Below are 16,741 nucleotides of genomic sequence, written 5' to 3'. Positions count from 1 at the left end.
CAAAGTTTCGTCTGGTCAATCCAAGTTGTTATTAAGATTTTTCTTTACCTCCGTTCATATTCTCTTTCTTCCATCTTACTTTCCACGCTCTCCTAACAATTTATTCACAGTGCAACTGCGAGGTTTTCCTCCTGTTACACCTTTGAAACTTTTTCGCTGTCAATTTCCGTTTCAGCGCTGAATGGCCTTAGTTGCCCCAGTGCTTGGCATGTATGCCTAAAATCTATAAATCGATCAATCAAGTCAATCAATAAAATTTTTAACTGATGTTTAGTTGTAGTCGAAGGGGAACAGACCTACTGTAGGCTTAGTTGAATCAGAAAGTGAAATAAACAAAGGGCTAACTGTTATTTATAATGATAAACTGGACCAGTCAGAGGTCTGGTATAGCAAGTGATTGGACAGACCACCTTGTTGAATTCGGACACCAGAATGATAAAATTTCTAGTTGAAGTGCACTGTGAGACTGGACTGAGGCCTGTAGTTACAGTCAGACACACGGCATGTTTGCATTCAGACTCACGGGCAGATTGTGGCTTAGTTGTAGACAGTTACAGAAATAGGCCTAATTACAGCTACACAAACCATCCACCTGCTGTCAGGTGGAAAAAATTGAAGCCTATTATGGTTTGTCGTCAGACACACGACCAGAAAAAGATCTCTAATGCATTCTGACTTATGAACTAAGCGAGGACTAGTTGCAGTTTTGTGCATGAACAAGCCAAGGCTTGATTGCAATATTACTTATGAACTAAGTGAGGTCTAGTTGCAATTTTGTTCATGAACAAGGCAAGGCTTGATTGCAATCTGACTTATGAACTAAGTGAGGATTATTATAGTTGCAGTTTTGTGCATGGACAAGCCAAGGCTTGATTGCAATTTGACTTATGAACTAAGTGAGGATTATTGTAGTTGCAGTTTTGTGCATGGACAAGCCAAAGGTTTGATTGCAATCTGACTTATGAACTAAGTGAGGATTATTGTAGTTGCAGTTTTGTGCATGGACAAGCCAAGGCTTGATTGCAATCTGACTTATGAACTAAGTGAGGATTATTGTAGTTGCAGTTTTGTGCATGGACAAGCCAAGGCTTGATTGCAATCTGACTTATGAACTAAGTGAGGATTATTATAGTTGCAGTTTTGTGCATGGACAAGCCAAGGCTTGATTGCAATCTGACTTATGAACTAAGTGAGGATTATTGTAGTTGCAGTTTTTGTGCATGGACAAGCCAAGGCTTGATTGCAATCTGACTTATGAACTAAGTGAGGATTATTGTAGTTGCAGTTTTGCATGGACAAGCCAAGGCTTGATTGCAATCTGACTTATGAACTAAGTGAGGATTATTGTAGTTGCAGTTTTGTGCATGGACAAGCCAAGGCTTGATTGCAATCTGACTTATGAACTAAGTGAGGATTATTGTAGTTGCAGTTTTGTGCATGGACAAGCCAAGGCTTGATTGCAATCTGACTTATGAACTAAGTGAGGATTATTGTAGTTGCAGTTTTATGCATGGACAAGCCAAGGCTTGATTGCAATCTGACTTATGAACTAAGTGAGGATTATTAAGTTTTGTGCATGGACAAGCCAAGGCTTGATTGCAATCTGACTTATGAACTAAGTGAGGATTATTGTAGTTGCAGTTTTGTGCATGGACAAGCCAAGGCTTGATTGCAATCTGACTTATGAACTAAGTGAGGATTATTGTAGTTGCAGTTTTGTGCATGGACAAGCCAAGGCTTGATTGCAATCTGACTTATGAACTAAGTGAGGATTATTGTAGTTGCAGTTTTGTGCATGGACAAGCCAAGGCTTGATTGCAATCTGACTTATGAACAAGTGAGGATTATTGTAGTTGCAGTTTTGTGCATGGACAAGCCAAGGCTTGATTGCAATCTGACTTATGAACTAAGTGAGGATTATTATAGTTGCAGTTTTGTGCATGGACAAGCCAAGGCTTGATTGCAATCTGACTTATGAACTAAGTGAGGATTATTGTAGTTGCAGTTTTGTGCATGGACAAGCCAAGGCTTGATTGCAATCTGACTTATGAACTAAGTGAGGATTATTATAGTTGTAGTTTTGTACACGAACAAACCAAGGCTTAGTTGCAGTCTGACTCATGAACAAATTGATGTTTCACAGTGACAGATCTAAGAAGCAAATAGTAAAACTTTGGTTTTTATTTTATGGACCTTGCAAAACAACATCAATAATAATAATAATAATAATAATAATATCATCTCGTCCACAAGGAACCTCAACACAATCTGAGGCTAAAACACCTTTTGAGTCCATTTCTCACTTTCCCTCTTATCCTCTCACCAAATTCCTCCTCCTCCTCCTCCTCCTCCTATAGAGGGGACCTCCGCAGGGTTGAGGGAAGTGTTGGGGCTTTGACCTCACCCCTGGGAGTTAGGGGGAGGGGGGTGAGAAAGAGGGGTCCTGAGGTGAGGCGAGGAGACGTGTAGACCTCTCCTCTTCCCGAAAAGGGATAATATGAAGTACAGGACAGCTACTCTGTATGGTGATGAAGCCAGGAGAAGGCAACAGGTAAGGAAGGCAAAGTGTCCAAAGGGCCTCGCCCTCCTGCCGTGCACGGGGAGAGAGAGAGAGAGAGAGAGAGAGAGAGAGAGAGAGAGAGAGAGAGAGAGAGATGAAAGGGAAATTTGTAAAAGGAAGTAATGATATTATTATTGCTATCATTGACATCGTGTTAGATATTATAAAATACCCATCTGTTATTATTATTATTATTATTATTATTATTATTATTATTATTATTATTATTATTATTATTATTATTATTATTATTATTATTATTATTATTATTATTATTATTATTGTCGTTTGCACCAAACTCAATGTTCGTCATGTGGCAAGATTTAGAGGCTTGATTTTTGGGATGAGGTCGTTGGCCCCTTACGTTCTCACGGGTATAATTATTGATGTTGTTGTTATTGTTGTTTTGTAATATCTAGGTTATATAAGCTCGACCACACCCTAGCAGCTCATTAATCCGTACAGACTTTTTAAGGATTAAAATCCTGCAATAAACATCATTTAATTACACACACATATATATAATATATTATATATATAATTATATATATATATAATATATATATGTGTATATATATATACAGTATATATATATATGCACACAGTGAACCAGACTGGAAACTGTTTATGGATAATACCAATTAAATACATTGTTTGGTTTAATAGAAAATTAAATTAGCGTGAATATTTAATTTGTCTTATTATGAAGTGTCATTAGTTTGAAAAATTAAAACGTCCACTATTTGATTATGTGAAAATTCGTAGTGAATATTCAGACGAAGGTTACGGGAAAAAGGAAAGTTTGACAATGGTGAATCATAAAGAGATGAAGAAGACTAAGAGGAAGTAAAAGAAGAGGAGGAGGAGGAGGAAGAAGGAAAAGAGGAGGAGGAAGATTGAGCAAAGAATTTAAGATGTCATTAAAAAGGTTATCAATTCTTAAACGTTTTTTGAGGTTCATTTCTTGGTGCAGCCTTCAACCTCATCCCAAAATTTAATTTGAATATAGGATTTAGGCCAAATGCCAAGAACTGGGACCTATGAGGTCATTCAGCGCTGAAACGGAAATTGAGAGTAAAAGGTTTGAAAGGTGTAACAGGAGGAAAACCTCAAAGCAGTTGCACTATGAATCAATTGTTAGGAGAGGGTGGAAAGTAATATGGCAGAAAGAGAATATGAAAGGAGGTACAATAAAAGGAACTTGTGTCCAAATGAATTTGCTTCAGCAGCTCACGGTTTTCGTAGGTCTTGGGTTCTGCTTCTCGGGGAGAGAGAGAGAGAGAGAGAGAGAGAGAGAGAGAGAGAGAGAGAGAGAGAGAGAGAGAGAGAGACTTAAAATCTACTTTTCTGAGGGACAGAGAAACAGATCTTAAAATCTACTTCTCTGAGAGAGAGAGAGAGAGAGAGAGAGAGAGAGAGAGAGAGAGAGAGAGAGAGAGAGAGAGACTTGGAATTAACTTTTCTGAGAGACGGAGAAACAGAGAGAACTTAAAATTTACTTCTGAGAGAGAGAGAGAGAGAGAGAGAGAGAGAGAGAGAGAGAGAGAGAGAGACTTAGAAATAAAATACTTTTCTGAGGGACAGAGAAACAGAGATCTTAAAATCTACTTCTCTGAGAGAGAGAGAGAGAGAGAGAGAGAGAGAGAGAGAGAGAGAGAGAGAGAGATCATAACAAGCTTACCTACGAATTAAAACGGAATTTAAAAGAATAAAAGAAAATAAAAATAAAAAAAAAACCAAGTAAAAGAGACAGCTGAACAGTCTAAAGTAAGCCGCAGCGACTCGGTTTTGGTCCATTAAAGAAAGTTCCCCAAGACCCTCTCTCTCTCTCTCTCTCTCTCTCTCCCCTTGTGCGTCTGAATGCTCATTCCCCTCAGTTCCTCTTCCATTCCCCCTCCCCTCTCCCAAACCGCCTTCCACCATTCTAACCCCCTCCCCCCAACCCCTTTTCCCCGGGCCTTGCAGACGCGACGTGTTGATGGCCTTCAAATGAAGTCTCGACTATTTTTTATATATTTTTTCATTTATTTTTTCATTTCTAATGTTCCGTCATTATTCCCATTAACTCCTCGAGATTCCTATTCACATCAGAGTATTAAAACCATATCGGAGAATGGATTTATCACCAAACTTCTAGAGAAAACAGAAGATTATTTTGACGACTTATCCTCGCAACATACAAATGTCCATCAGGAGCCGAAATGTAGGAGGTGGCCCCATAGTTTTGCACAAGGTCCAAAAAGTTCCCACCCTGTCTGCGACGTGTCTGGAACAGGATTGCCAACTGTGCCGCATGTTGCGTCTGATCTTCGGACACGCCCATTTTTATAGGTTTCCTTAGTTTTTCGAAATAAGGCTAAAGCCACTTTTTCATTTTGGTTTCGTGCGCCAGTCGGTTTGGAATAGGTCTCTCTCTCTCTCTCTCTCTCTCTCTCTCTCTCTCTCTCTCTCTCTCTCTCTCTCATACTCACACGCACACACACTCAAACACGTGCTTTCATTTCATTGTAAAATTTTGAATTTTGATTCAGATTCAATTGATCTCTCTCTCTCTCTCTCTCTCTCTCTCTCTCTCTCTCTCTCAAACACACATACACGTGTTTTCATTTTATTGTAGTATTTTGAATCAGTCAGCTCTCTCTCTCTCTCTCTCTCTCTCTCTCTCTCTCTCTCTCTCTCTCTCTCTCTCTCTCTCTCTCTCTCAAACACACAAACACGTGCTTTCATTTTATTACAGAATTTTGATTCAGAGTCAGTTGATTCTCTCTCTCTCTCTCTCTCTCTCTCTCTCTCTCTCTCTCTCTCTCTCTCTCTCAAACACACAAACACGTGCTTTCATTTTATTACAGAATTTTGATTCAGAGTCAGTTGATTCTCTCTCTCTCTCTCTCCTCTCTCTCTCTCTCTCAAACACACAAACACGTGCTTTCATTTTATTACAGAATTTTGATTCAGAGTCAGTTGATTCTCTCTCTCTCTCTCTCTCTCTCTCTCTCTCTCTCTCTCTCTCTCTCTCTCTGAGTACTAGCTTTTTGGGAGGCAGGCTCTTGTTTCGGAATTGGATAAAGCTGGCTTTATTCCAGCACGGGCCTCTTGCTCCTAAGGGAACTAACACAATCAAAAATGCAGGTTTCTGGTTGTGAAACTGTTGGTCACGTTTGGGATATGAAGAGAAATGAGATTATTATTATTATTATTATTATTATTATTATTATTATTATTATTATTATTATTATATACTGGTAGCAGTAATAGAAATGGTCTCAATTGTGATAAAAGCAGCAAAGATACAAAATAAATAGTAGTCGTTTGAAAGTAGTACAGTACAGTAAAAAATACGCCAAAGTTTCTTCGGCGCAGTGGAGTTTTCTGTGCAGCCGCTATCTATCTTTTGGTGGTCTCGGTATAATGGTGCATGAGCCGCGGCCCATGAAACTTTAACCCTGGCCTTGTGGTGGCATGTCCCATATCATTGCCAGACGCACGATTATGGCTAACTTTAACCGTAAATAAAATAAAAACTACGGAGGCTAGAGGGTTGCAATTTGGTATGTGTGATGATTGGAGGGTGGATAATCAATATAAGAATTTGCAGCCCTCTAGCCTCAGTAGTTTTTAAGATGTGAGGGCGGACAGAAAAAAGTGAGGACTGATAGACAAAACCGGCACAATAGTTTTCCTTTACAGAAAACTTAAAAAGATGTAATAAATAGCATTAACCTAAAAGAAGCCAATCATTGGAAGAACAACATTAACTGATAAATAAAAAAGAAAGAAAAGTAATTTTGAAACTGACAAATAAAAAGGAATAAAATATATTGAAAACAACCGTTCCAGCGAAACTGAAGTGAGGTCAGACAACGCCAGAGGCGAGGTCATAATCCTAATCACTTACCTTTCCCCCCTTCCCCCTCCCCTATCCAACCCCTAAAACCTTCCCCTCCAAATCCCCCAGCATCTAATCCCAAAGGACCAGTTCCTTAATACCGCCAATACATTCTTCGCACGCTCATCTACCCATCTACGTTCCCCTCCCCTCCCAACCCCTGCCCCACTTCCCCCACCCTTCCCCTCCCCCTCCTAGGACCTTCACACTTTCATATGGTAATCTTGTAATTCTGGACGCTAATCGATTTGGAAGTATGCTCCGTCGTTTCCAATCGAGGCCCCTGACCCGAAAATAGGTAGCCCGCCCTCTGGGCGGCCCCCCCTCCGTGGGACACCCCCCCTCTTTTATGGGAGGCGACCTCGTTTCGTTTTATATTTCGCATTTTTTTTATTTTCGCTTTTTATTCTTAATTTTCTGTTTCACTATTTTTGGCTTTCGTGGTTGCTTGTTATTCTTTATGGTCTTTCTTTCCTCTCATCTTTTACTTTGAAAATGTTTTCTCTCTCTCTCTCTCTCTCTCTCTCTCTCTCTCTCTCTCTCTCTCTCTCTCTCTCTCTCAACCTTGTTTTCCCTTTCTCTTTTCTCTGAATCGCTGTCATTCTTCTTTTCTTCTATATTTATTTGTTTCTCCTCTCTCCTAATCTTCCGCTCTCTTTATCCTTCGACTTTTTGCTGAATGAATCAAGTATTTTCGTCATATCCTTCATCCTTAATTTTGAAATTATTTTTAGTGTTCCCATTTCGTTTGGCAAACCGATGCCATTTTGCGTGTCCTCAATTGAACTCTCAGGTTCCTTTTTTGTCAGACCTCCAATTAATGACTTTACAAAGTACCAATAACCATTACAGTCTCTGGACAGTAACAACCATTTGATCCTCCTGAGGTGACCAGGTTAATAATAATAATAATAATAATAATAATAATAATAATAATAATAATAATAATAATAATGGAAAAATAAAGTCCGCTGCAGTATGTATGTAGTATGTTGCTATACACAGGAAGCTTTCGTCAACTTGATCAGTTGGCCTCTTCAGCCTGAATAAATACAGAAATAATAATACATTTAGGACAACATTGTTGAAAAATGGAAAAACGGCTTGTTGCCTGAAAGAGTAACAAGACGTTTCTCCATTTTTCAAAAATGTTGTCCTAAATATATTATTACTTCTGTGTTTATTCAGGCTGGAGAGGCCAACTGATCAAGTTGGCGGGCTTTATTTTCCCATTTAATATCACGAGAAAGTGATGATAATAATAATAATAATAATAATAATAATAATAATAATAATAATAATAATAATAATAATAATAAGTTTTATTTCAGCTCAAGGCCATATACATGGAATATACAAAGTAGAGACGATAACATACACGCATACCAAAGACATTTACACACACCATAAGGTTAATGGTCGATGGAACCGTACGGTCATTCATGCATGAATACTTACACAAGCATATTGCAAAGGAAATAAAAAATTCCATAAGTATGACCAAAGAAACTCTTATTTAAAATTTTGTCTTAGAAATTACAAAAATGTATAGTGACTCTCATACAAGACTTGACTGATAAAACTAAGGCTACCCACCATTACTAAAGGTTCTTTGCAGCGTTCCTTCGGCCCCTAGCTGAAACCCCTTTCATTCCTTTTACTGTACCTCCGTTCATATTATCTTTCTTCCATCTTGCTATCCATCCACCCTCTCCTAACAATTATTTCATAGTGCAACTGCTTTGAGGTTTTCCCCCCTGTTACACCTTTCAAACCTGCCTACTCTAAATTTCCTTTCCAGCGCTGAATGACCTTATAGGTCCCAGTGCTTGGCCCTTGGCCTAAACTCTGTATTCCATTCCATTCCATACCAGTATTATCTAATACCCAATTCGTAAAAAAAAAAAAGAGAGCATTGTCTTAGTTACCAGGCTTCAGGTCTCGCCGCAATGTTTTCATTTTCTATCACTGCGATTCTTACAAGGGATCCTTGCTTGACGATTCCTCAGAGAATAATCACCTTTCTCCCCAACGCTCAGGGAATGTCTCTTTTTATTTCTTTAAGAAAGTCTCATAATGCTGTGCATATCTTTCTTGTTTCTCAGCAAATCTTTTACGAGTGAGGTTGCTAGCCTTATGGCCTGTTTCCAGACTCCAGCGGGAACTGGCACGCAGTTGCCGCCGGGTAGACTAGTGGGTGATGGGTCAGTAACGATCCATGGACCTAGCAGATATGCATACAAACATTATATATATATATATATATATATATATATATATATATATATATATATATATATATATATATATATATATATATATGTGTGTAGAATCTGCTAAGATACATTATGTTATTGTAGTAGTCAGAAAGCCCTCTTAACTTATCGAATTCTTCGCGCTTTTTTGGAAACGCTTGTCACTACAAAGCCTTAAGATTCCGGTGCAAGAAATCTGAAGCAGTCACCTCGTTGTGACCATGGACGCGGGTTCGTTTCCCGCTACCGGACATCATAAATACTTCAAATTTCTCGCACTTGGATCTCAAGGCTTTGTAGTGACAAGCTTTTCCAATAAAGCGCGAAGAATCTGAGAAGTTTAGGGGGCATTGTGGCTATTAAAATTACACACACACAAATACATACACACACACACACATTTATATGTGTGTGTGTGTGTGTGTACATAAATAATAGGATGGCATTCATTTCTGGCGTGGTATCAGTCTGAGGAATCCTCCCGGTAAGACTGTTTACGAGAGAGCCATACATTATTACAAGACCACACACATAAACAGACTGAAATTGATTACAGTGAACAGCCAAAACTCCGTTTCCCCACTCTTCCCCTTCCCCTCCCCCTTCCCTTCCTCTTCCTCCTCCTCCTCCTCCTCCTCAATCCTCCTTCATCCCCACCCCCACCCCTCTTTGGAAAACAACAGCCACTACCTGCTATGGTCTTCGAAAAAAAAAAGCGAAATAATAAAGCGAATACAATTCTGATCCCGTGAAGGTGTGATAAGGTCCACATTCCCATAGAGAACCCTCGTGAATGACGCCCCTGGGGGCAGGACCGAGGGGTCCTTCGTAGTCCTGTTTACAAGGGACATAAATTGAATTAAGCCAAGACAAAGTGGTATAGTTTTACCGGTCGATGCCAGACTTCGGGAATCTTTTTTGATATTTGGACCATTATTTTCTAAGCAATTGGAAAATTAACGAGAGGGAAGGCTAGGCTCTGATTTATAGGACGCGGCCCACGAAACTTTTACTAGATTAGGATATGGGGCCTTTTGTGCCATTTCTTCCTCCTCCTCCTCCTCCTCCTCCTCCTCCTTTTTCTTTTTTGTTTTCACCTCCATTCCTCCTTCTCCTCCTCCTTCTTCTTCTTCTTCTTTGTTTTCACCTCTCCATTTCTTCCTCCTCCTCCTCCTCCTCCTCCTTCTTCTTCTTCTTCTTCTTCTTCTTCTTCTTCTTCTTCTTCTTCTTCTTCTTCTTCTTTGTTTTCACCTATCCATTTCTTCCCCTTCCTCCTCCTCCACCTCCTCCTCCTCCGCCTTCTCCTCCTCCTCCTTTTCTTCTTCTTCTTTGTTTTCACCTCTCCTCCTCCTCCTCCTCCTTCTCCTCCCCCTCCTCTTCTTATTCTTCGTTTTCACCTCTCATTCTCTCTCTCAGTGGCTGCTATTTTTTTTTCTCCCAACTCAGACACCTGTTTGTTGGGACTTCATCTGATAGGAGAGTTTTTTTTCTATAATTCAGCCTCTGCTCATCGTGTTTGAGCCTTTAATCTCTCTCTCTCTCTCTCTCTCTCTCTCTCTCTCTCTCTCTCTCTCTCTCTCTCTCTCTCTCTCTCTCTCTCTCTCTCTCTCTTTCCTTTTCAGATGAAGTCTAATTTTCCAGATTTGTTGACAACAACGCAAATCTTGTTCAACTGCTATCCTCTGTCAAATTTTATTTACGTACGCAAAAATAAACACTTACACGCGGCGTCTTACACACACAGACATATATATTCCATTCCTGATCTATATATACAAAGATGAAGGTTTCAGCGTCACGCCTCAAGACTTGGGGAAGGTTTCTGTCGTTCCATGTGGTCGGCTGTTTAACTTTGTTTAACGAGGCTGATCAGAATAACCCGCGATCCATTCATCTTCAGTTATATGATATTTATTATATATTTTATTTTATTTTATTTTATATTGCCAAGAATGAGAAAAGTATCCCGATAAACCACCGAAAACTAACGATTTCAGAAGCTTTGGAAAATCCCCCCCCTTCATTCTCCCCGCCACGTCGAACCATAAACAGTCCAAAATTATCTCGCCAGAGTTCCGCTTTCAGCATAATTCCCCCTCATTTTACGAGCTCTAAAAGTAGTTTCACCAAGTCGCATAAACTAGAGAAAACGAGAATCATATACTACGCAACTTGAGCGGCGGGCCAGCTACATCAGGGGGACAGGTTGCGACAATTGCGCTAACAAATCAGGAATATCTTAGTCTCCCCTTGCAAGGTCAGCCCCGCCGTTTTTTTCTTAAATAAAGAAATCGATGGAGAGGGTTGCGTTATCTTATGGTGCATCCCAGGTCCTGGACAGTAAAAAAAAAAAGGTATTGTGGTTGGGTTATTGGGGGTGGGTATTGGGGGGGGGGGGTAGGAGAAGAAGGAAGTGTGGGGAGAGGTTGCCTGACGTGTGTCACAAGGGTCCTTTCGAGGCCGAGTTTCGTTTCTCCTGAGGGGCAGTGACATATAAGTAAAATATTAGATAATTGGCTTATATATTAATATATGTATATGTATAGATTTATGTATATAAAATATATATAAATTATATATATACATATATATATATATATATATATATATATATATATATATATATATATATATATATATATATATATATATATAGAGAGAGAGAGAGAGAGAGAGAGAGAGAGAGAGAGAGAGAGAGAGAGAGAGAGAGAGAAAGAGAGAGAGAGAAAGGGCATCAATTTGGGTGCTCTTCTTACTATGAGACGAAAGAATGTAGAAAACTTTAAAACTTTCGAAAAACGCCACAGGAAAAAGAGAGAGCCGAAGAGGAAGGAGAGGCTGAGTGATGGGAGCGAGTTAGAGAGGGAGGGATGTAGGGAGGGGGCGGGGGAGGGAGGGGCGGCTGGTCAACCTCTCCCTCCTCCCCTCGTTTCCCCAGCAAGGGGGGGAAATGGATGATGATAATGATGATGATGATTATCCTCGCCACGTATCGGTAAATCATGACTGTTTACTGGACAGGAGTCGACTTCTCAGTCCGACTGCTTAATATTCGGACCAGTATATCCCGACCTCTCTCTCTCTCTCTCTCTCTCTCTCTCTCTCTCTCTCTCTCTCTCTCTCCAACAATAGTCGACTGACAACTAAGTACCCGATTTACTGCTTAGATCAGTAAAGGCATCTTGGATTTTACGAAAAGCACCAAAATCGTCATTGTTCGTCCGCTTCGAGAATCGAACATTGGTCCCTCACTTTGTGAGCTCCACGAGACCGGAAGAGAGAGAGAGAGAGAGAGAGAGAGAGAGAGCGAGACCTGCTACCTCATTATTGCTGAGTCTGCTTATTAATCCTCAGACACTTATCACTAAATATTCTTTATTTATTTTCATAATTTGTCCCGTTGGAGAGCGTAAATTTTGAACTAAATGGGATACAGAAGAGACCTGGGATATTTGCTCTCTCTCTCTCTCTCTCTCTCTCTCTCTCTCTCTCTCTCTCTCTCTCTCTCTCTCTCTCAGGCTATTAAGAACTCATTGAAGCTTATAAGGTTGAGAAGTAAATAGAATGACTAATGAGAAGAAAAGAATAAAACTAGTTAAGGAGAGAGAGAGAGAATATCCCAGGATTCTCCTCTCTCTCTCTCTCTCTCTCTCTCTCTCTCTCTCTCTCTCTCTCTCTCTCTCTCTCTCTCAAGATTATGAGCTTGAGAAGAAAATGGAATCACGAATGAGAAGATTAAAATTAGTTAAGTATTGAGAGCTCTCTCTCTCTCAAGATTATGAGCTTGAAAAGAAAATGGAATCACGAATGAGAAGAGAGAAACTAGTTAAGTATTGAGAGAGAGAGAGAGAGGGAGAGAATATCCCAGGGCTCTCTCTCTCTCTCTCTCTCTCTCTCTCTCTCTCTCTCTCTCTCTCTCTCTCTCTCTCTCTCTCAAGATTATAAGCTTGAGAAGTAAATGGAATCACGAATGAGAAGAGAAGGATAAAACTAGTAAAAGAGAGAGAGAGAGAGAGAGAGAGAGAGAGAGAGAGAGAGAGAGAGAGAGAGAGACTTTACAAATGACTAGCGTATATTTAATGTTTCGGTAAAACTCGTTGGTGGCTAATCCACTTCGGCGTAAGTAGTTACAGCGCCTGATATATCGTAGGCGATCCTTCAATCCGCTCCGGAAAAAAAAAAATTTATCCTAAGGCCGTCTCATTACAGTGACAACAAACTCTTTCCCTAAGTGCGACAATCCCATTTGAAAAGGCCGTGTAGTTGAGCCTTATGCTGAGACGAAAGTTGAGTCCATCTGGACGGCAGAATGTCGATTTCCAGCCGGTTAGCAGTGAATAGGCCTGTTTGGACGACACTTTTATAGGCATAAGAAGGCGCAATTATACTGAGTAGACCTATGGTATTTTTCGTCTTCTTCTGTGAGATGAATTTTAAAGCAAATAATGAAAAAACAAGAGTGATATGTGGTTTTATTTTTAGTCTAAATGAAACCTACTCAAATTATGTATTTGATCTCAGTGGTCTTAAATATTAGGAATTTTTGTGTCTTTAACTTACCTTTGTCCCTTTTAAACTTCCCAATTATTCCGGAAAAAAATATATTAATTTCAGTAGATTATTATCCTCCATCTCCCTACACGTCCAAGCCACTTAAGAACACAGCAATCAATCTTTTTACACTACCTTTTCACCACTTCTTTGCATAGGCTTATTTTTCATTCCTGTCATTCTTGCTTTACATATACTGTGCAAACAGTTCATTCCAGCAGCTTCTGCATGTTTTCTTTCATTTGCAGTCAGCTCATACACTTTATATCCATAAAGGAGAATTGGTTCAACTGTACCTTTTCATTCAGTCAACCCCGAGTTCGTGGGTAATTTTCTTCACTTTTAAACCTTTTGCACAGATCTTGTTCTTTTAAGGTTTCATCTGTTCTCGAAAATACCCCCCTTTCTCTTCTACTACCGTCGACTTTCTCCACCCATAAATACTTCTAAGCTTTCACTAGTCTGCCTTATTTCTCTTCACTCTCCCTAATCAACACTGCACCTTTTACAAACGTCAGTCACTTCACACTCAATTCACAACCTAATATCTTTTCCCACTTCTTTGAATCTACATTCAGTAACAAGTTACTCTCACTTCTACAAATTATAACATGGTATTCCTTTGTCTCATACTCCTTCTGGGTATACTGCATAATTATATGCCCTTATATATATTCTTACAGTCCCCCTCTATCACATTTTGGAACATTTATTCTTCACACCCATCATTGGAACTTTTTCTTCACCCAGATATACCTTACACACCCTGGTTAGCTACGCAGTCACACCTTCGCCATCATGCCACAGGATTTTATAATGACAGCATATTCCCTTTACCATCTCTTATTATGAGATTCATTTGTCCGTAATTTTTTTCTCTTATAGCTTAAAGCATTTAAAAACTGATTTATTAAGGCCGATCTTGTTTTGCAACAAGTAATGGCAATCATCATTTATCATTATTGGTAAAGTGGCATAGTTTTTCATAAATCTCACTATCATTGCTCCGATGGTTGCGTTCAGCCACACCTTATCTATCGTTCGCCTATCCTCAGGCTTCGTTCAGCTTGGCTGCTTTCATCTATCCTCTAGCCTCATTCAGCCTGACTTCTTTCAGCTATCCAGTGTTTTCGTTCAGCCTGGTTGAGTGCAGCTCTCCTCTGGTTTCGTTCAACCTGGTTACGTTCAGCTATCCTTTGGTTTTGTTCAACCTAGTTGCGTTCAGCTATCCTCTGGCTTCGTTCAGCCTGGCTGCTTTCAGCTATCCTCTGATTTCTGCTTCGTTCAACCATCTCCAAGCTCCGTTCAGCCTGGCTGCGTTCAGCTACCTTGTAGCTCCGTTCAGCCACATCCTCAAAAGGACCGCAGTGATCACAATCAATCACGAACGCCCCGTAATGACAGGGCCGCGTTGACGCAGCTCCTCCACAACGCACCTGCAAATCACCATAATCTACATATCACTTCGCTAATCACTAACCCGCCGATCCCATAATAGCCGCCTTTTGTATGGGGAGGGGGAGGAGCCTTGACGTCCAAGTCACGTGGTCGGTGACGTTTCGGTGACGTCACTCATTGTTCGACGGAGAATAATCGACTGACACAGATTAATGGGACGAGCCGCTGAAACCTCTACTTGCAGGGAAATATACTCCTTTTGATCAGCTCAGGTTTTTTTTTTTTTTTTAACTCTTGTTCCCTTTTTTCAGTCTCTCTCTCTCTCTCTCTCTCTCTCTCTCTCTCTCTCTCTCTCTCTCTCTCTCTCTCTCTCTCTTTCTCGTATTCCAAGGGAACTCTCAAATATGTCAAGAGAACATCTTGGAATCTTTAGAAGGACTTTTGAGTAGAATTCGACGACTTTCATGGCGTCTATACTTTTCAGCCAATGAGTGGTTTCGTTACATAATTCTCTCCTCAGTTAAAGACCCTGTGATTGGTGGACGCCACTGTGGAAAGTAATTTCTAGCAAAGCGTTTGAGTAGATGATAACAATAAAGATAGTATTACCACTAACTGCTGTTAATATTATTATTATTATTATTATTATTATTATTATTATTATTATAAATAGTAGTAGTAGTAGTGGTGATTATTATTGATAATAGCATTTGTTGTTACTAATTATTATTATTATTATTATTATTATTATTATTATTATAAATAGTAGTAGTAGTGGTGATTATTATTATTATTATTATTATTATTATTATTATTATTATTATTATTACATCCCAAACAGTAAAAAGCACTAACCCTCAGAAAGTTTTCCCCGTCTCTATACGAGAGAGAGAGAGAGAGAGAGAGAGAGAGAGAGAGAGAGAGAGAGAGAGAGAGAGAGAGAATGAATGAATTATAGTACAAAAACATTCTCCCTCAAGCAGAGCAAGCATCGCAAGCATATAAAAGCAATAAGCGCGGCACAGCCGCATACTGGAGCTACGGTCGGTATTTAAGCATTTTCCAGCTGCCCGTCAAACGCGTGACAGTGAAACGCTGACAGGTGTGATTACTGTCACCAGGACCTGACTGTCACACACGCGTCGCTGATCTGGACAGTGGGCTGGGTATACGAGCACGGTACGAGGTAAAACCCCCCAATGGTGTAACCCCCCCCTAAGCACGGTACGGCACTTGTTTAGTTCCCGAAGTACGGAAATTTTCGAAAGGAATATTCAGTATTTTCATTTTTGAATGTTATAGTCAGTGGCTATTGTAGTAGGTTGTATTGTCTCTCTCTCTCCTCTTGATATATACAGTATACTGTATATATATATATATATATATATATATATATATATATATATATATATATATATATATATATATATATATACTTCTCGAAATGAATTTTTATTATTTCATTTTTTTAATGTTATAGTCAGTGACTAGTATATTTTATACATACATACATACATACATACATACATACATACATACATACATATATATATATATATATATATATATATATATATATATATATATATATACATACATATTTGCCAGCTTTAAAGTTCTCGAAGACTGAACATTCGCTCAAGCTCTCACTTTGGGTGCTCTTGGCACTCGTTGTGACCCATTCTCTCTCTCTGACCAGACCATCTAGCGAGTTACAGTAGAATAGGTTTTAGCAGGTTTATTGATAACATCTGTAAAAAACCTTTTTTTGATTTTGGTTTTTTATATTTGATTTCAGTAATAATAATAATAATAATAATAATAATAATAATAATAATAATAATAATAATAATATTATTATTATTATTATTATTATTATTATTATTATTATTATTATTATTATTATAATTACAACTTGATAATTATAAATTGTCTAATGAAAAATTACTTGAGCCAAGTGTATATTACTCAAAATCCGAAAAACCTTCCAAGTTTATTTACTGTCACGCACATGCTCTGGAATTCTCCTTCTTCCTCTTTTTTTCCCCCATGACTTGTAACCTTCATCTCTTCGAAAGGCAGTTTCTTGCT

The sequence above is a fragment of the Macrobrachium rosenbergii genome, chromosome 45 (assembly GCF_040412425.1).
Source record: "Macrobrachium rosenbergii isolate ZJJX-2024 chromosome 45, ASM4041242v1, whole genome shotgun sequence".
NCBI lineage: Eukaryota > Metazoa > Arthropoda > Malacostraca > Decapoda > Palaemonidae > Macrobrachium > Macrobrachium rosenbergii.
Note: the sequence above shows the minus strand (reverse complement) of the source record.